This window comes from Canis lupus, chromosome 4, assembly GCF_048164855.1.
Source record: "Canis lupus baileyi chromosome 4, mCanLup2.hap1, whole genome shotgun sequence".
NCBI classification, from domain to species: Eukaryota; Metazoa; Chordata; class Mammalia; order Carnivora; family Canidae; genus Canis; species Canis lupus.
In genome coordinates, this window is record NC_132841.1 from 8290236 (window position 1) to 8311065 (window position 20830).

Genomic DNA, 20830 nt, shown 5'->3' on the forward strand with positions numbered 1-20830 from the left:
CCCACATTTGACTTGTTTTAGCTCATACTTGAGGTCAGTGAAGAGCAGGAGGAAAGGAGAGGATTTGCCTATACTGAGCAAACCTGTGGCTTGTCTTGGCTTAGCTTTTAGCTACTTCTCTCCAGGTGGAGTTGAATTTTCAGAAGGCATTTGGTTCTGATGCGGTGGTTGCCGAAGGAAGCAGCCTCAGCACTGAGGGAGAATGATTCTAACCCAGACTTTTGCAGTACACTGGTTTCAGATGATGCTGTCTCTAGATTTAAGCAGCTCCATGAGGGTGCACAGATAAACGAAACTTCCTTCTGCCCATAAACTGCATCTGTAACCAAGGTTTGAAATAAATAAAAGGAAATTGGAAAAAACAAACAAAAAAAAATGTTTAACTTCCCTGTTTCCCTGGGGAAAGGGGGGAAAGGCTTCTTGCTTATGGCAGCTGTACTTTAGAGTTCATTTAATTTCTGTCTTATCCTACCAACTGCCTGAACTCTGATACTGCAGCTGCCACAAAGTCTTCCAGAGGCTCTTCAAGAGCTTATGCTTCTGACCATGGAATATACTCAAACATTCAAATTTGTTTTAAGACATTTTCTAGGGGCACCTGGGTGGCTCAGTGGTTGAACATCTGCCTTTGGCTCCGATCGTGATCCCGGGGTCCTGGGATCAAGTCCTGCAGGGAGACTGCTTCTCTCTCTGCCTCTCTCTGTGTGTCTCTCATGAATAAATAAATAAAATCTTTTTTTTTTTTTAAAAAGGATGCTTTCTTAAAGTCTCTTGGAAGAAAGTGCCCTTACATATGAGAAAGCAAAGAGATGCACTGATATTTTTATTTCATTTTTTTTCTGTATTGCCAAGGAGGATTTATTAATTTGAGAAGCATAACCATTTGGGTACATTGAAGAAAAATGGTGGTTGGCCTTTCTCAGAATCCTTGGCTGGAGGTATTTGAGCTAACAAATTGTGAAACCAAACTTATCTGAATTTTGAAGACTACCTGCAAAGTTGACCATCAAGAACATAATGTAAGTTAAAAGAAAACAAACCTGTATTTCTTGGGCTTTCCTCCAATAAAACTACAATCAATTTGAAGGGAAAGGTTGTAAAAGGAAAAAGAGATGTCTGAGTTGGCAGGCTACATGACCAGGCTGCCCTGAACTCAGAGGTGAAGACCCAGAAAGAACAATGGGCTTCCTTGTAAGCTGAGAGTAAATCCTCACATTTGTTTTTCCCAGATCACAGTTAGATGCTATTGTGCCTGAACACCTTGTGGTTAGGTCAAATGAGTTATAAACTCAATAAAAAGGACAAAGCTTAAGTTTGTTCCCTTGAGATATTTCTGGAGTCCTTCTCCCCCCTTCCAGTTTTATCGACATATAATCGATTTACAGTGCTGTGTAAGCATAATGGCCTAACTTACACATATCTCAAAACAACCACTACAGTAAGTTTGGCTAATATTCATCTTCTCCCATAAATACAAAAGTAAAAAAGAAAGAAAAGAGAAAAAAGGAAAAGAAAGAGAAGAGAATAAAAAAGAAAAAAGGAAAGGAAAGGAAAGGGAAAAAAGGCATGGGTGGGGGGCACCTGGCTGGCTCAGTCAGCACAGCATGCAACTCTTGATCTCGGGGTTGTGAGTTCAAGCCCCACACTGGGTGTGGAGCTTATTAAAAAAAAAATAAGTGTTTTTTTTTTCCTTATGATGAGAACTTTCAGGATTTTACTCCTAGCAACTTTCAAATATACCACATGGTACTGTTAACTATAGTCACCATGCTATATATGATATTCCCAGAATTTGTTTATCCTACAATGGGAAGTTTATACCTTTCGGCCTCTTCCTCCAACCTTCTCTCCCCTTGTCCCGTTCCAGGGTCCACAGATCTGAACCTCCCCACTCCTCCCTCTGCACCCATGGCTCCAGCCACACCCACTGTCCTGGTGTCCTGGTTGTCATCAAACATGGCACAGACTTTGCCTTCCTGCTGCTCTGCCTGGAATGTTCTTCCCACAAACACCTGTGTCACTGTCCCTTCATCTCCTTCAAGCCTCTGGGCAGCTACCCTACTCAAATTCTTCCCTCTCAGAGAAGCTTCCTCTGAACTCACATTTCTGTCTATCCCCTTATCCTCCATCATTCATTTCACTCTGACATAGTATATATTCATTTGTTGATTGGTTGTCTCACCCTCTCAAATCCAAGCTCCTTGAAGACAAGGACAGTCTTCTTTTTTTTTCTTCCTTTTTCTTTTTTTCATTCTGTATCTCCAGCATCATATCTGGCACATAGCAGGTATTTAATAAATATTGATTAAATTAATAAATAAGCTATAGTCTACGTAAGAATTCTAGTACCTAAGACTGCCCACACATAGGAGAAAATAAAAACAAATATTTGTAAATTAGAAAAAATAGATATGCCTTGAAATATTCTATTTCCTATCTGATGTAATCAATGGGATATAAGAGCTTGTCCAGCTTGATTGGGTTGTCAGTGGCAATTCAGTGGCCACTTACAACATGGGAAACCGGTAGCCAAAGCCAAGTTGTAGTACAACAAAGTCTGTGAACACATCACCTGCCAGTGAAAATAGCAATGTCATAGCATCAGCCTGTGGTCAGAGGAGCTGTGATGTGCTCAGTGTTAGGAGGGCTGCTGTGGCTGCTGGACAGAATCCAGGTAACATTGTGGGAGCAGGAAGGCTACCCCCATATCCATTTGTTCCGTATCAACGGTGCACACAGCGCCAAGCCAAGAATGGTGGGGTTTTAAGGAGTAGCTGAGGCAGGAAGCCTGAGTCTGCTTCTGCTTTGTCCTCCCTACACACAGAGTAACCCACATTTCTCTGGCCCTCAGTCCCTTCCTTCCTTTCTTCCTTCCTTCCTTCCTTCCTTCCTTCCTTCCTTCCTTCCTTCCTTCCTTCCTTCCCTCCTTCCTACTTACTTTTTAAAGATTTTATGAGGGACTCCTGGGTGGCTCAGCGGTTGGGCATCTGACTTCAGCTCAGGGTGTGATCCTGGGATTGAGGATTAAGTTCCACATTGGGCTCCTTGTGGGGAGCCTGCTTCTCCCTCTGCCTGTGTCTCTGCTTCGCAGAGGGAGAAGCAGGCTCCCCGCAAGGAGCCTGATGCGGGACATGGTCCCAGGACCCTGGGATCATGACCTGAGCCAAAGGCAAAAGTTCAACCACTGAGCTGCCCAAGCGTCCCTGAAACCTCACTTTTCTTACACAGAGACGGAATAACTCAATGGTTAACAGACACAGGCTTTGGGGCTGACAGAGCTGGCTTCAGGTCTAGTTGTGATACTCAATAGCTTAGTGACCTGGAACAATTTTTTATCACCAAGTCTCAGTTTTTCCTTCTGTAAAATGGGGGTTAGAATAGTATGTACAACGTAGGGCTATTTGAAGGGATAAAGCACCATCATACAGGAGTTGTACTTTTCAGGATACATGGCACAGAGTTGAGAGCAATATGAAAGAGAATGTTGGAGTGCCTCCTTTAAATAATAGACCTAATGCAGAAGTTAGTGTTTTTCTACAGCATGTGCATTCATGTGTGCAAACCTTGACAACACATGCTGTGCTGGGGTGTAAGATTTCATTCTCAAAGGGGGTTTTGGAGGCAATTTTTGCACATACCCTGGTGGCAGGTCCCAGATGGCACAGTTCTGTTCACCTAGATCACTAGCCAGGGGCAACTCGTGGATATGAAGGTTGACCTTTAACAGCTGGACCCAGCCACCGGACCTTGCTCAGAGCCTGGGGAGGGCCAGTGTCTGTGCAGACCCTGGCCTTCCTTTGGAAGCAGAAGGTTTATTTTCCCAACAGACGGTACTTGGCCTATGCACCTGCTTGTGTGCTCTTTCCCACTGTCATTGGCCACCATTATGCCAGCAGAATGCCAAAGTCCCAGGCCTTTAAAGATCACATGTTACGGTTTAAAAGGCTGTGGCACTGAGGACATTCTCTTGCCCAGTTATTCCCACATCCTGGAGATGCTGAATAAGATGATTATACAAGTGTTTCCCAAGTTCAAATTGGATTTGAGGCTCCATGGGACTCTTTCTCCAAGTGCAGACTGTCCCTCTTTTGACCATTTCACGGTCTCAGTGTGCTCTCAGCAACTTGAGTAAACACCAGCATGTCATCCTAAGGAGTTGCTCAAAAATTTTATTAGTTTGGATGAATTCTTCCTTTCTTTTTTTTTCCTTTTTAGTTGTTTAAAATTTAATACACACTCTGTGTCCTGGTTTAATCTTTCCATTTTCCACTGGGCAATGACAGAGAGCAGCTTGCAATGCAGGCTTCATTTGAAAAGTCTGGTTTCCAATAATTTGAACACTAGAGAGGAACATCAGAGGGCTGAGTCCAGTGACTCTACAGTGTGCTTCTCAGGCCAACTGGACAAGTCACCTCAGGTCCCTCAGACTCAGTCTTCTGATCTGTAAAATGGAAATCAGAATAATATTCCAGCTTCAGTCCTACAGAATGTGTGGAACGTGGATTTAAAAAATTATATTTCCTAAGGGGTTGGAAACTTTGGTGTTGGAACTGCAGAAATGCAATTGATTGTCTTTAATTTGGGAGGTTTGAAGATATCAAATTCATCCTTTGCAAATGCCTGAAAGGTATGTAAACAAGAGTGTTTCACGGTGCACAAGCACCAGCTTGATTCTTATGTGAAATCCCAGAAGAAGCTCTTGCACCATGGAAGAAAGGTGGGGGTGGGGGTTGCCATGTCCTGTCATTCCTCCTGAAACTTGAGAAAAGCTGGGTGTAAATCCCACCGAATGACAGCAAAAATGACCCCGTTCTTTATTTTTCTGACTTGTTTATATTTTGGGGTTCAGTTTTCCTGCCAGTTTCCTGTTGGTCCTCTTCTTGCTCCACATACCTGCTTTTTCAGTTTCTTTCACGGGATCCCCTTTCACAAAGTATCAACATGTTGGACCTTTACTAACTGGTGTGTTTTGAGTGTCAAAGCAACCTTGTCTTGCACAGAGATAAAGGGAAATTGAATTTGGTGGTAAAACATCCGTTTGAGATAGATTCATAGACTGTGAGCTGGAGGGCCAGCAGATCAGCAATTTAAGACTCTAGGTGACACAATAGTTAGTGGTAGATCTCAGACCACTCCCATGGTCTTTGATGCCCCCTCACTGCTCTGGCTATCCCCCTAGGCTTCTATGTTCATTGATCAGAAGTAATACTCAGGGTTTGTTGTTTATGTTGTGCTACAATATGTGATTCATATTTTATTTGGTCTTAGTCCACAGTCTCAGGCTCATAGCTCCCCAAACCCTTGGAATTTCCTAAGCACTGAGGGTGATCTAGGTGTCTTTTGCTATGGTAATGAGAAGACTTTTGGAAAGCATTTAAGGATGATGGTTGGTTGCCAATGGAGCCAACCAGAGATTCTCCTCTGGGGAAGGGAGAGGGGTCAGAAGTTGAATCAGCCAATGGCCAATGACTTAGTCAATCAAGACCACGTAATACAGCCCCCATACAAACTCAAGAGGTCACAGCTGTTTGGTCCTTTTCCTGGAGAGTTTCCACTCTTAGGGAGCCAAAATGCTTCCATGTGCCACCCAGCCAGGTCTCAAGCACCTTAACCACAGAAGCTCCTTTGTTTAGGAACTCTACCCATGTGTCTCTTCATCTAGCTGTTGATCTGTATTCTTTATCATATCCTTTAATAAACTGGTAAATGTAAAAAAGTGTTTCCAGAGTTCCGTGAGCTGCTCTAGCAAATTATTTGAACCTAAAGAGAAGGTCCTTGGAACCTCTGATCCATAGCCATCAGAAGCAGTCGACAGCATAGGTAACAGTCTGGGGCTTAAGACCAGTGTCCAAAGTAGGGGATGGGGGTGCAGCCTCGCGTAGGAGGCTTAACCTGTGGAGTTTGATCTGGGAAGGTAGTGTCAGAATTGAGTTAAATTCTTGGACACCATTTGGGTGTCTAAAAATTGCTTGGTGTTGTGTGTGTGTGGAACCCCCTCCCTCCATGTTGGGCTTGGGTCCAGGAACTCCAAAAGATGTGCCAGATCTGACATTCTGAGGAGAAGCTGGGTGGGGATGCTTTGTGGGTTTTGAGAATTCACTGGGTGACAAGAGAAGAGCAGGGCACACTTTAGTATGAATGAAGTTAAGACCTGAGCCACGCCGGGTCCTGCTACGCCAGACAGGGGGCGATGCCATGCTAGGCATTGGGGGTGGGGGGGACAATGTGGCAGCGGGCATGCCACCTGAACCAAGTGTGGTTACTTCAGGGTGCTGTCTGGTGCAATATTCATTGACCAGCAGATGCTGTCTTCAACTGTGTTAGCAAGAGAAACTACTGCAAAGTTGCAGATGAATGAACAGAATGCACTCACCCCCATTCTTCACGAACACTAGGGGATCTTTCCCTCAGCTTTACCTTCATTTATTAAACCAAACACTTGCGTCAAGACTCACTCAATTCTAACCCCTTTATGCAGCTTTGCCAACTTCACTGGTCCAACTATTTACCTTACCCCTCTGTACTTGGACTTGTATCTTCTATATCTTTTTGATATTTTGAATACTTCCATTGTAAGAACCCCTGGTACAGACTTTGTCCCTTTGAACTTGCATAATGGCTTTGTTACACATGTGCTTCCCTTTTGCTCTGGAGTTCACTGAAAGCAGACACACTGGAAAATGCACGTTTGGGTCCGTTTGGATGAGGACTTTGCCACTTTCTCCCTGAGCGAAATTAGGTTGTTACATACCTCTGATCCAGCTTCCTTATCCATCAGGTGGGGATAATACCACTGGCAAATGATGTGATGGGGATTAGGATAGTTGGCTCGTGTTCAGAGACCAGTGTGTGCCTGGCCCACACTTGACTCTTGCAGGTGGAAGCCTTGTCATGCCCTTTGGTGTCTCCGCCAGCACCACCACATGCCCCTCAAACAGTGAGTACCCAGGCAGTGCTGTCAAGAGCAGAGGTGTCAATGGCATTCCATCCATGCCCCGGTTAGCATAGTAACTGTGTGGCCCCGGTGCCTTGAGGGTGGAAGACAACAGAGTTCCAGAATAACAAAACAGAGCTCTCTCCTGACTGTGAGTTGTTGGAGCTGCTTATGTGATACCAGAGATCCATGGCTGATCCAGGGGACCAGTTCCTACTGGCTAGCCAATTGTTCTGTCCTACCAACCACATGATAGGAATTGGGCAGCTGAGCTGTGACAATGTAATGAGAGCATAACAACAGGACCCATCTCTGGGACCTCCTGCTAAAGCTGAAGAGCATGTAGTGACTTCCTTGTCCCAAGACAAGGGCTGGGACATGTCTGTGCACAAAGAACCAATGAAGCCGGCAGCAGGTTGAAATGTCCCAGCATAAAAACGGCCACCTAGAAAGTTGGGTTCCTTGAGATATTAAATCTAAATACAGATGCAGATGTGTATACCTTTATCTTGGTCATCATGCTTTGTTAGACTATGAAGAACATAACTTCATGTCCCTACTGGCTGAGCAGTGGGAAGGGAATTAGCCCAATGTGTTTGGAAGGATGATCTAGAATTTAAAAATCCCAAATAGGAAACCTGAAGAATTGGAGGATTTATATAAAAATAATTGAAGTGATTAGCTTCCAATCTGATGTAGGTTCTGTTAAAATTCTTGCAGAAAGTGGAAGCCATCTCAGCCACATTTCAGCCAGATTTATATCACCCAAAGCATATAAACTTTCTAGAGGTTTTCAAGTGGTCTCTGGACATGTGGGCTGCTGTGTGGCTCCAAGTGTTTACACAAGCTTGACAGTGATAAAGGCAGAGCGTCCATTTCCCTGGGATTCCCATGAAATCGAGTGTGTGACCAGGGAGCATGCCAGCAGGCAGCAGAATGTGCGGAACTGGGCAGCCATCAGTGAGAGCTGTGTCAAGGGCCCCCCTTGGCCCAAGAACAGCTGGACTCCTGTGCCCTGAGATGACACCGGTGGAGTGCCAGGCTGCAGGGACTGTGGCGAACGCATACGGCTAGAAGGGAAGCTGTGCGCAAATATGAAGAGGTTTTATAAACCCCAATGGACACTTGGGGTCTGGTCCTAGACACAGGTGTATAGTTACCCGCTCCTGTCTTAGAAGGCCATAAAAAAACCTTGCACAGAGCTTAGATGAATTTAATTAGGACATATCTGATGGAAAAGGAAAACAGGTTGAAACGTGGGAGACAAATATAATGACCACATGGAAATTGAATTGAATTGAATTGAGTCCCACAATCTGGTTGGGACTCTTTCTTTTCCAGTGCCCCCCCCGCCCAACCCACCCACTGCCTGACCAGCAGCCTCTGTGATGTCCTCGGGTCCTCAGGGTACACAGGAACCTGTCTTTGAGGCCAGAACAGAAGTCTTTGGCCAAGTCCAGATAGGAACCTAGAAGTGAAATACTCCAGTTTCTAGCCTTTCTGGCCATTCTGGGTTGAATTTCAAGACAATACCTGTCTTTTTACTAATCCTGGTATTCACACCTTGGATCTGATTTGGGTTTCCACTCCATCTTTATCGTTTTCCCTCCTACCTGGACAAACGTCACACTTCCAGGCAGAGCAGCTCATTAGAGCACGGGTGTGCCCATCGTGCTAACACCACCACCACATATCTTCCCACCCTGACAACTCCTTGAGTGTGTTGATACAGTTTTATCTTTGGTGTAATGTTGCCTGTGTCTTTCTGTATGACATAGTGATAGTCACAGAGATAAACACGAGGCTCCTGTTTGGAAGAACTTTTCAATCAGGAGACCAAGATGTTGGTCCTATTTGTCCTGAAAGAATCTGCTCTTTCCAGTGGCTGGCTGGCCCTCTCCCTTCTACCCAAAGCACTAGGGAAATGTATTCATGGAAACCTTTGTTGGTTTTCCTTCCATTAAGTGGTTTTTGTATCAGAAAAATCTTCCCTTTTGGTTCCATTTACCAAACGTGCTCTGGAGATGGAGGTTGGAAAGAGAGGCAGGGAGAGAAGATGTACAAGGGAGACTGAGCCCTGCAATAATCCTGCAGAGGTGACTATATACTCGGCCTAAAGATGCAGAGCATTAGAACTCTGGATCTCATCTGTTTCCATCACTGTTCTAGCTCCAGCATCTAGAATAGGGTCTGGTACAGAAAATGCCCTCAGTGCATGTCTCTTAAACGAATGAATGAACGAATGAATGATCACTCAGTTATTACAGATTCAGACAAACTAACCCAGTGTGGAACAAATCATATTGCCTCAGGTGGTTCATCCAATGGTCATTAAGCCTGGAGAACCATCAATATTCCCCAGGACCAGAATCTGCATCAACTGTATCAGGACCTGCATTTTATTTTAATTAATTAATTAATTGATTAATTAATTAATTTTAAAAAAACATGTTATTTGTTTATTCATGAGAGACACACAGAAAGAGAGGCAGAGACATAGGCAAAGAAGAAGCAGTCTCCCTGCAAGGAACCCGATGCGAGACTCGATCCCAGATCCGGGATCTCTCCCTGAGCCAAAGGCAGACGCCCAATTACTGAACCACCCAGATGTCCTTAATTAATTTATTTTTTAGAGAGGGAGAGAGGGCAAGGAGGGGCAGAGGGGAAGAGAGAGGATCTCAAGTAGTCTCCTTGCCCAGCACAGAGCCTGACACAGGCTCGATCTCACAATTCTGAGATCACGATCTGAGCCAAAATCAAGAGTCAGATACTTAATTGACTGAGTGCCCAGGGGCCCCAGAAGAACTTTGCCTTTTCAATAAAGCCCCACACAGGATACTTAGGCCAACAGGGCAAAGACCGGCCTTTAGCACTCACCAATGTAAGTTCTGACAACATTTGCCAATAGCTTCTGTGCTTTTCCTTCTCCTCACTATAATAAGACATGGACACATTTTCCTCTACCAAAGAATCCAAGACTAACAGACCTACCAATGGCTGTACGGACACAGTCCTGTGCTGTAATGAGTATATTACAGTGTGGGGTTGAGGGGAACAAATCTGGAAGTGCTAATGACCAGGCTCCCAGAGGTACTCAGACTTGCTGGTTTGGGAAGAAATAGTATCTCAAGCTAATCCTTTAAAAAAAAATGCACAAGTTAAACCTAAGGATTGAGGGGAGGGCCATCTGTGCAAAAGGGATCAAAGGATTCCACTGACCAACGCCTTTCATTTGGAGCCAGAGAGCAAGGCCCAGGGTGTGTCTGCCGGGCGGTTAGCCACATGAAGGGGGCACCATCTCCCACATGGGAGCGGGGACCACCCACTGAAATAACCTCGGGGCTGGTGTGCCCACCAGGAGGTGACCCCAGCCAGGAGGAAGTGCCTGCCTTTCCAACGCGGGCACAGGGCAACGGTTGGGGAGGGCAGTGACAACCAGGCAGAGACTAGTGAGAGATGGCAAAGGGACAGTGGCTCTCCGTTAGCAGCCCCGCTTAGAATCATGACAGGGAATCCGGGAAACCTTAGAAAGGCCTTCGGATCCTGAGCTCTCGGCACATCTCTGTACCTCGTTGCTGAGCGTCTCTGAGTGGTGGCCCAGGAAATGAAAAGTACCTACATCTTGGTACTTTGCCGCCGAGCAAAAATTAAAGCCTCGTTCTTCATTATCAGTCAATTTCAGAAAATCGTTGTTTTCAAGAGGCTTTCTTCTTATTCATTATTTTTCATTGTCACGATGGCACAGAGGCACAATCTTGCAAATTCGTGTCGTTTCTCCCCTTTCTCCCCAATCCTCTGCTCACTCTGATGCCTTTGGTCCTGACTGTCCCCGGAGATTCTGATGGGGTCACTGGAGTGGGGACAGCAGGAAATGGCCCCACGGCGCTCGGCAGCCTGTTTGCCCCCCACCCCCGACCCCCGCGGACCCTTCTGCAGGGGGGCACTTGTGGCAACACCAAGTCACGGATGGAGACGCGGTGCCTGCCCGGGCTCCTGGCGCGCCCGCTGTTGGAGATCACGCACCTGCTCTGCCCCTCCTGCGCTGCCGCCCCTTTGATGTTCCTTTTGCATTCTTCCTGTCTCTTGCTGTCCTCCTGTCGTCTGCCATTGCTGCTGCTTGCCACATTCCCTCCTCCTGCTGTCACTTCCTCTGGGGAGTCTTTCTTTCGTCTGGGGTTTTTCTTTCCTTTTTCTGATTTGTCCTTATTATCTTACACAGTTTTAATCATCTTGATGATGCCGACCTTCTTTTATTTTGATGTAGAAAATATTTCATGAAACAAACTCCGAAGACTTGTTTTCTGTCTCATTTTTTGTTTGCTTGTCACATTCCTTTCTAATTCTTTGTTTCTGTCTTTCAAAGTCTCCCGACTGAGGTTTCGGGCACACATGGAGCCATCCTCCTGTTCCCAGTGGTCACCTGGCTTCTGATCAGCAGATCCTCTCCTGCCATTAAATATGTTCCCCTCCAGCTCCTGCAAGAAATGCTCTAATCTGAGCACATGGTATAATCTTGCAATTTTAATGTAACTATGATATTTCAAATGTGGCCATCACTTACCACCAGTAGGTAAAAGAATGGGGTTTAATGCCAGCTACCCTTACGATTAGCTAGGTCACTAGGTAAAAACACATCAGACTTTCCCAGCCTCAGTTTACTTATCTGTGAAATGGTTGGGCCTGGATACAATCACTGCTCAGCAACCTATTTAAAACTGCTACAGTTCTAAGTTTACTGCTACAAAAATAGCATCTTTTCCAGATACCCATTCCTCTGGTGGTAGATACATTTTTTTGCTTCCATCTTTAGGCAATCCAGCAAGCCACCCAGCTGCCTTGTGATATTTCCAACTCCATCTTTCTTCTCACACATGCATAACACATTGTGCTTCTGTTGACTCTGACTTGGATGAGGAAAAATGAACACACGCAGAACCCACTGAGAGGCACTTTATGAGCTGTGCTGGCTTCCAGGGGCAGCTGAGGTGGCTTCAGGAGGAAAAGAGAGGCCATGGAGTTCTGCTCGTGCAGAAGTTTGTTTCCTCAACTTCTCACAAGCGTGCATGTGGGGCTCTGAGCTCTCTTCCAGACAGTGTTCGTCAGGAGTCCTGAGGAGCATCTTAAACCAGATTAACCAAATTAATATTAAACTAGATCAACCAATCAATCCGACAGATGATTCCTATATTGATTTCACAAAGAGACACTTGAAATTCATCTGTTGCTTTCCTGTGTTCCTTGGGTTTAATCGTCATAACTGTGTGTTGAGGGGAGGGATCTCCAGCAAGTATGATCATCCCCACTTCACAGAAGAAGAAAGTAAAGTGCAGAGAGTTTGCAGGATCTGCAGTCACCCATCTGTGAGTGAGAAGGAGAACTTTCTAGATCTGGCTGACGAGCTGAACAAATCAACCCACTTTTTCCCCCCTAACCAGCACAGAAGTAAACCTAGGCTGACCCTCTTGGGAAAACAAAAGCACAAAGGTCATTACCTGCATGATATGGCAGGAAAACCACCTCTTCTTTCCTACTCTTCAAAGCCTGCCAAGAGTGTTGTCATTGCTTGTGTCCTGACATCAGGCTTTGAGGAAGGGACACCAGGTTCCACTGATTCCCACCTGGATTGCTCTCGGCCACAAAGGCCTGTTCCAGGGCAGCAGTTAGGCCCAGGGGTCATGCAGTGACCCTGAGCATGGGCGCCTCCATGCACTTTGCTCCTGAGACACCCCAGTCCTCCACCCTAGTCCTGACCTCTTCCCTGCCTTCCCCAAGCTTTTTCCACTCAAGAAGAATAGAGCTCATAAGAGAAATGAGCAGACCACCCATCTAGTTTTTACCCAGGAAACATGGAGCCTCTGATCTAACTTCTTCCCTGAACCCCCCTTTCCCACAGTGGACTTCTTGGACCTTTGCTATAGACACTGACCTAGCTAATCTTTGTTTGGCCAGAAAATATAATGTTGAGAGCTACTCTAGTCATAACAATCCCAAACCAGAAATAACCCAAGGGTCCATATAAAGGAGAAGGGTCAGATGAATTTTGGTGCATTTATGCAACATGACATAAATAGAATTGGGAAGCAAGAAACTATTGGTCCAATGACAGGTGTAGACCTCACAACTGTCCCATGAGAAAAGGAAGCAGAGAAAAGAGCCACACTGTGATTCCTTCTGTATGCATTCCATCAGTAAGAGGTTCAGTAACAGGCAAAACAAGTCTGAGGTGACAGAAATCAGGACTGTGGCAGTGGGGCCTGGGGCAGGAGGGGCCTTTTCAGGAGTGATGGAAATGTTCTACATCTTGATTGCAGTGGTAATCGTGCAGGTATATGCAACTGTCAAAACTCACCATTCAAGACAATTCAGATCTATGTGTAAATTAAATTTATTTCATATAAATTGTCCTTCGATTTGAAATTTTGGTAGCCTTTAAAAAATGTATCTGGGACAGCCTGGGTGGCTCAGTGGTTTAGTACTGCCTTCAGCCCAGGGCGTGATCCTGGAGACCTGGGATCGAGTCCCACATCAGGCTCCCTGCATGGATCCTGCTTCTCCCTCTGCATGTCTCTGTGTGTGTGTGTGTGTGTTTCTTGTGAATAAATTAAATATATATATATATATATATATATATATATATATATATATATACACATATATATATCTGGTCAAACTATTTTACAAATGTCACAAATGCTTCTTTGATCAGGCTCTCTGACCCCCTGAGCTGGCTAAATGCCCCCTTTTTATTACTGTATTTATATTTGGTCTGTCCATAAATCTGAGTTCTTTGTGAGGTTGGGGTCTGGGCTCCCAGCACTGTGTCTGGCCCAGGCAGGTATCTTTCTGATGCAAAAGGCCCCAGGGATTCTCATATCACTGTATGGGCATGTGGAGGAAGCAGCTACCAAGAATTCTCTGGAGAAATGGATTTCCACATGGCTGGAAAGTCAAGTAAGGCCTTTCCTGTAGCTTTGGGGCCTCCCCAGAGGCCGCAGGGCCTGGCAGGATTTTGCAAGCTGGCTGAACTTTAAAGGGATTGAGGATAATGTTCAAGGTTTGCTGACCCTGCAGAGCATGAAACCAGAACATGCAGCCCCAGAAGGGATGGCAGGAGAAGCAAATAGTGTGGAGAGCACCACCACTTAGTTTGGGAGAATGAGAAAGAAAAGCTGATAACTCTTAACCTGCTCCCAAGAAAAGGAAAATATGAAGGAACAAGAAAAGTCTAAAAGAATTTTGGGGCTGAAGGCTTGGGCACCTGTGTACACACTAGTCTAAATGAATGACTTTGCCCTGCTGCATAAGCCAATACATAAACCTATGAACTGCTCCAGGAGAAGACACTGGGTGGAGCTCTGGGTAGGGGGCAAAGAGTCAGGTGGGCTTCCACACAGCAGGGAGTGGTGCCCACAATCCAACTTTGCCTGGGTCCAGCAGAGCGAGATACTGGTTTTTCAGATAGTTAGGAAGAAGCACAAAAGACAGGCATCCCACTGTGGAGCTCCCTGGCAGGTGCAGGTGTGGCTAGTTCTGGCCTGATTGCCTAGGCCTCCACTGGGCAGGGCGGCACCAGGATTGCTAGGAATAGTTCTTCCCTCATAAAACTTACAATCTCATAGTAAAGGCAAAATAAATAAGATGCGATTTCAAACAATTCAAAAGAGAAATGGAAGAGGAGTCATAATGGAATATGGGATTCATTGCAATGTGATGGATACATGGTATGAAGGTGAGAATCAGGTCGATCGAGCCCAGAACCACAAGCTGGAACGTCTGCAGGGAGCCGATAGGTAACATAAACCAGGGGCTCAAGCCAGGCTGCGCGCTTCTTTACAAGCAGTGGAGATGCAGATCGAGCAGCCAAGAGGACTCGGCACTTCCTCCAACAAATATACATGCCTTGTCCCATTTAACTTAAACCCCCAGTTTTTCGATCTTCTGTTTTTCCCACTGTTGGTGGAGATGCGGATCCTGAAAAACATCTTCCATAAAAAGGAAAACATGGTGGATGGTGAAGGGCAAATGGTGCTCATCCGTGGTGGCCCAGAGACAACAAGGTGGGGGACAAGTAGGACAGAAGACGTCACGGTCATGCCCAGTGGAAGGGCAGCCCCTGGGGCACACTGCGGCCTTGGGAAGTATTATCACATCTTCCTACTTTTTAAGAGATGCCTGATATCCAGATTCTATGTGAAGTCTCTGAATTTTTAAATGTGGGCCCCCATTTTTGTTTTTACGCTGTAAGCAAAAGGGAACATATTACTGGCCACCCGTCTGACCTCTTTTTGCGACAATCCATCTATTTCAGTTAAAGCAATAAAATCCCCACGTCAACTGCAGTGCTGCTGGAGGGGTGGGACACATATGTAGCTGAACACCAGCTGGACTGTCCTGCTCCTGGGAGTCTAGGTGCAGAAATGTGAACTCTATATTCTATGTCCAGTGGAATTCCAGTATCTCCTTAAGATGTCTGCATGTTGTTCCTGGAGTAAGAAGGAGGGATGTCCTCCCTGCCTGCTCAGTAAACAGTAGACGAATGAATATGTTAATTCCAACGGGAAATTCAGCTCCACAGCAACAATAGCAAATAAGTCAATTGCTCCAGGGATGCATGAATTCAGCAGGATTTCAGGAATATTTTGAGGGAATATGGATATCATTTATATTCATGCCATCTCCTCCACCATTCTTGCTCTCCCCCATCCCCGTTACCCTTAGCTCCTCTGTTGCTTGCACAGCCTGGGGCCTCAGAGATGTTACCAACTTGGACGTAGAACAACCCAGCCCTCCTGTCAGTGGTACCAATCAACAAGCAGGCCCAAAGGGATCTGGGAAACTATGCTAAGGAGTTGTCTCAGGCACTTCCATTCCCAAGAGGAATTCTGGGGTCAGCTATTTAGACAGTAAAAAATAAAAATTAAAAATAAAAAAATCTATCTATCTAAGAGATTCTGCTTCTTTTAAATTGAAATATAATTAATATTCAGTATTATACTAGTTTCAGGTATACAATACAATGATTCCACAATTTTATACATTACTCAGTGCTCATCATTATAAGTGTACTCTTAATCCCCTTCACCTGTTTTATCTGTTACCCCTCTTACCTCCCCTCTGGTGATCACTAGTTTGTTATCTATAGTTGAGTCTCTTTTTGGTTTGTTTTGTTTCTTATATTTCACATATGAGTGAAATTGTATGGTATTTGTCTTTCTCTGACTGACTTATTTCACTGAGTATTATACCCTTTAGTTATACCCATGCTGTTGCAAATGGAAAAAATTCAATATTTCTAAAAGCTGAATAATATTCCATTATATGTATATACCACTTCTTTATCCATTCATCTATAAATGGATACTTGGGTTGCTTCCATACCTTGGCTATTATAAATAATACTATGGTAAACATGGGGACACATTTATCTTTTTGAACTACTGTTCTCATTTTCTTTGGGCAAATATCCAGTAACGGAATTACTGAATCATATAGTAATTCTACTTTCAATTTCTTGAGGAGCCTCCATACTGTTTTCCACACCGACTGCACCAATCTGCATTCTCACCAACGGCAACAGCACCCGGGGGTTCCTTCTGTTCTACATCTTCACCAAACTTGTTATTTCTTGTCTTTTTGATATTAGCCATTCTGACAGATGTGAGGTGATATCTCATTGTGGTTTTGATTTGCGTTTCCTGGATGATTAGTGATGTTGAGCATCTTCTCATGTGTCTGTTGGCCATCTGAATGTCTGTTGGAAAAATGTCTATTTAGGTCTTCTCCCTTTTTTAAATTGGATTATTTGTTTTTGTTTTTTGTTTTGTTTTGTTTTGGTGTTGAGTTGTGTAAGCTCTTTATATATTTTGGATATTAACTCCTTATTGGCTCTATCATTTGTAAATATCTTCCTCCATTCAGTAGGTCTGCTTTTTGTTTTGTTGGTGGTTTCTTTTGCTGTGCTTTTTATGTTGATATAGTCCCAATATTTTAATTTTGATTTCATTTTCTTTGCCTGAGGAGACATATCTAGAAAAATGTTGCTATGGCTGATGTCAAAGAATATACTGCTTATATTTTCTTCTGGGAGTTTAGGTTCATTTAGATAGTAAAAATTTGCCAACTTATTACGTAATGATAATAGACAAACTTGTTTACATCTTTTATTGTTCTTTCCCATATTGATCCTCCTACCAATGAAGTAAGTTGATGAAACAAATGAGAAGATAAGCTCCAGACATAATATATCAGTAATCAGACAACTTATGTGAAATTGTGCAACTTGCAATTTAGCCAAACCTCGAAAGCAGGGCTTTGAGTATAGCTCCCGTATGTGCTATATGTGGAGTAAGACAATTGAAACAATTTCTTCAAATTATTCTCCTTGCCTCATACCAATGTTTTCTAAGTTAGAGTGTGCGTTACAAGGGGAAGGCCTTGGGCAGGGTCCACAAGCAAGGAGTGGATATCTGTTATTGCAAGTTGATCTGGACCCCAGGAATCAATGATGAGGAGACTCCTACAGTAAGAGTTGACCCTGGGTCACCAGGCAGATGTCTCCAGGGAGCCAGGGAGCCTGATAATGCCCCTTTATGAAGTGATCCATTACCTTCTCTGGTGTTGGATGTTAATGGTGGATAGTACACTGCTACATGGATTCTGTATTTACTTATCACTCCCTGGAGTGTATTAGTTTACTAGAGCTGCCAGAAAAAAAAAATATCACAAACAAGAGTTAGAAACACCAGAAATTTATTTTATCAAAGTTCTAGAGGCTAAATATCTGACATCAATGTGACATAGGGCCATGTTCCTCTTAAAGGGTCTGTCTTGCCCCTTCCTAGTGTCTAGTGGTGCCAGCATCCTTGGTGGTCCTTGGCACTGGTGATCACTGTTTTCATTGTCTCATGCACCTCTCCTTCTGTCTCCTCTGTGTCTCCAAATCACCCTCTCTTTATAAGGACACCATTTAATTTAGGGCCCATCTTAATCCAATGTGACCTCATTTTAACTAAGTACTTCTGCAAAAAACCTATTCTCAATCAAGGTCATCCTTTGAGGTTCCAGGTGAGCATTCATTTTGGGGTCACTGTTGATCCCAGTAGAGTGGGCCTTTATCTGCTCAGATTTATCTATCAGTAATAGCAAAGGTAAATTTAGAAGTGCCCAGAATTTGCATTTTAGTGAACTCTTGTCCAAAGATTGGTTTTCTTAAATAGCATTCAATATCCTGAGTCTACGGACTTTCTGGGCATTAAGCCAGACTTCTCTTCTTAGGGGTTAACTTTGGCTTGAATTATTAACTCCAAACATTTATATTTAGGTTAGAAAGAAATACTTCTTACTCAGCAACACTGAGATGAGGTAGTTAAACTCAGTATTACATTCAAATTTTACCAGAGAAGTTCTGGAAATCTGGAAGATGCCTCTCCATCCTTCTCCCATCAAAAACCCACAACAACTTTGCTTACATGTAATTTATATTTTAAAGGCAGAAACTATGAAATGATATATGCTAACCACATGTTAACCAACCACATAGTCAAGAGAATGATTTTATTCTATGAAACTTTTGTTGCCGGGGACATATGTTGCAACAAGAAGGGATCATGAGAAAAATGTTTACAAACAAACACATGCTATAATTCCCTCCTTCAGAATAGGGAAACCAAAATCATTATTTCAATATGAACTATGGAGAGGCTAGACTTTGGCACCTATAATCCTCATGACTTCTACTTACATCCTCTTCCTGGCCCTCTGTAGGGGACTCTGCTTTTCCCCATCCCTGTATTAACTCTCATATTACTTCTCCTTTCCATTCCTATGTTTATGAGCATTTAAGGAAGTAAAGAAACCATCTTGTCTGCCACTGCACCTCAGTCTCCTGCCCCTCTCCTGAGAAAGTCCTAACTAGATACCAGATGTTCCAGATGTTGGATTGAGCACAGGCTATAACTTCCCTTCTTCCTCACCACATATGAAAAATATTTTTAAATTTATTTATAAGCACAAGCACACAGTCATGCACAAAAAAAAAAAAGAAAAGAAAAGGAAATCTCTGTAGACAAGACATGAGTGCTATCCCTATACAACAGAGGCAGAGGGAAGCTCACAATTTTAAGGGTGCACCTGCCTCACATTCCTACCATGGAGCTTGTCTAAAGCAAGACCAAACACCTGGGGCATGCTATTAGGCCTCCATTCCAGGTGGGTGGGAGGGCTAGGGGTTGAACTAAGCTGCCAATCTAAGGCTGTGCCTGGCAGAAAAATGCCCACACATGTTTGGGGCTGGAACCTGGCTTCCACATGTTGTGGGAACCTGCTCCTGCCAGGTCCCAGGCTGAAGCCACAATGAGATGATCTCACCAGACATCTTCACATCCCACAGAAGTAAGGCAGAGGCCACCCAAGAAACACCAGCAGCATGAAGGACAAGCAGCAAGCACCAGTGAGGGCCAAGTTACAACTGGGAGAAATATTTCCATATCCTCTAAGAAGTGAAGGAGGAAATAGCTTCATCAAATAGGAATGGATTGTTATAGAAATAATAAATAGGCAAGTTTGGCATAAGAAATAGTGCTGCTGAAACAAAAACTCAGTAGAGGAGTTGAATCGCAGTACAGTTCAAAAGTGACTTCATGAAATGGGTGACCAAACTGAAGGAATCTTCCAGAATCCATCACAAAGAAATAAAGAAAAATAAAATATGAGGAAAAAAAAGTTAAGGGACATGGAGGATCAATCTAGATATTTACCCAATGAGTTCTAGTAATAGAAAATAAAGAGGATCCTTGAGGGATGGTGTTTGAATAGTAATGCCTAAAATTTTTTCAGAAGAAAGGAAAGAAGCCTGAGTTCTTAGAAAAAAACATTTCACAAAATGTCAAGCAGAGTAAGTGTTTTTTAAAATCCACACTTGGATACATTTTTATAAAAGTTTGGAAACAAAGAAGGGTAAAGAGAAAAAAATCCTAAGATCTGTGAGAGCAAGAGAGGGACAGAAATGGATACCCACACAGATTCAGGGTCTCATCAAATTTTCTTCAAAGATGCACATTTTAAAAATAAACAATCTCTTTTTCTACAAGTTGGATCTTTTCAGAGAAATGTTTTGCAATTTTAACTACCATCTCTCTTAGTTTCTGGGTCTCAGTGGGAGCAAGGGACCAACAGCCAGTTCTGGTACTTCTTAGCCTCTGTGAATCATCCACTTGCCTATAAAAATTCCTGCCTCTTTTTCTTGACAATCTCAGGAGACATCACATTTGCTTTCCTCAGGATCTCAGGACTAAAGAACATCTTTTTTTTTTTTTAATTTTTATTTATTTATTTATTTTATTTTTAAGAACACCTTTTAAAACCGAGCAAATAAATAAATATTTCTTGAGTTGTTCTTTCACTAAAAACATTTTCCCCTCAAACGTTCCAAAGACCTTTCTCTTTCCTGTTCTACCCTGAGATTCTTGAATACATTTCTAAAGAAAACTTTCTTCCAAATACTATTTTTAGAAATTTTCCTCTCATTTTCTCCTTCTATTTTCCCTATAGCAGAGTGTGGCATGGGTTCTGTAAACAACCCAAGAAATTTAAAATTCAGATAAAGTGAAGGATAAATTCTAAATGTCATTTCTCTTCTTTGATTCTGTGACCTTTTGTCCTAATCATTATATCTAAAATAATATATCCTCTGTGAAATAGAGAAAGTTTTCAAAGAGTAAAACAGACCTGGCATTTTAACTCTAATACTGAAGGACTTTAAGTCACTTTCCAAGAAATACATTTTGTTATGGACCACTGGACTTGCGTTTCATCTTCTAAGGATAGAGTAAGCAAAAGAGAGGTTCAGAAATGCAATAACCTCCTAAGTTCAGTTGTCTAGAGAAGCCTCTCCGTAGG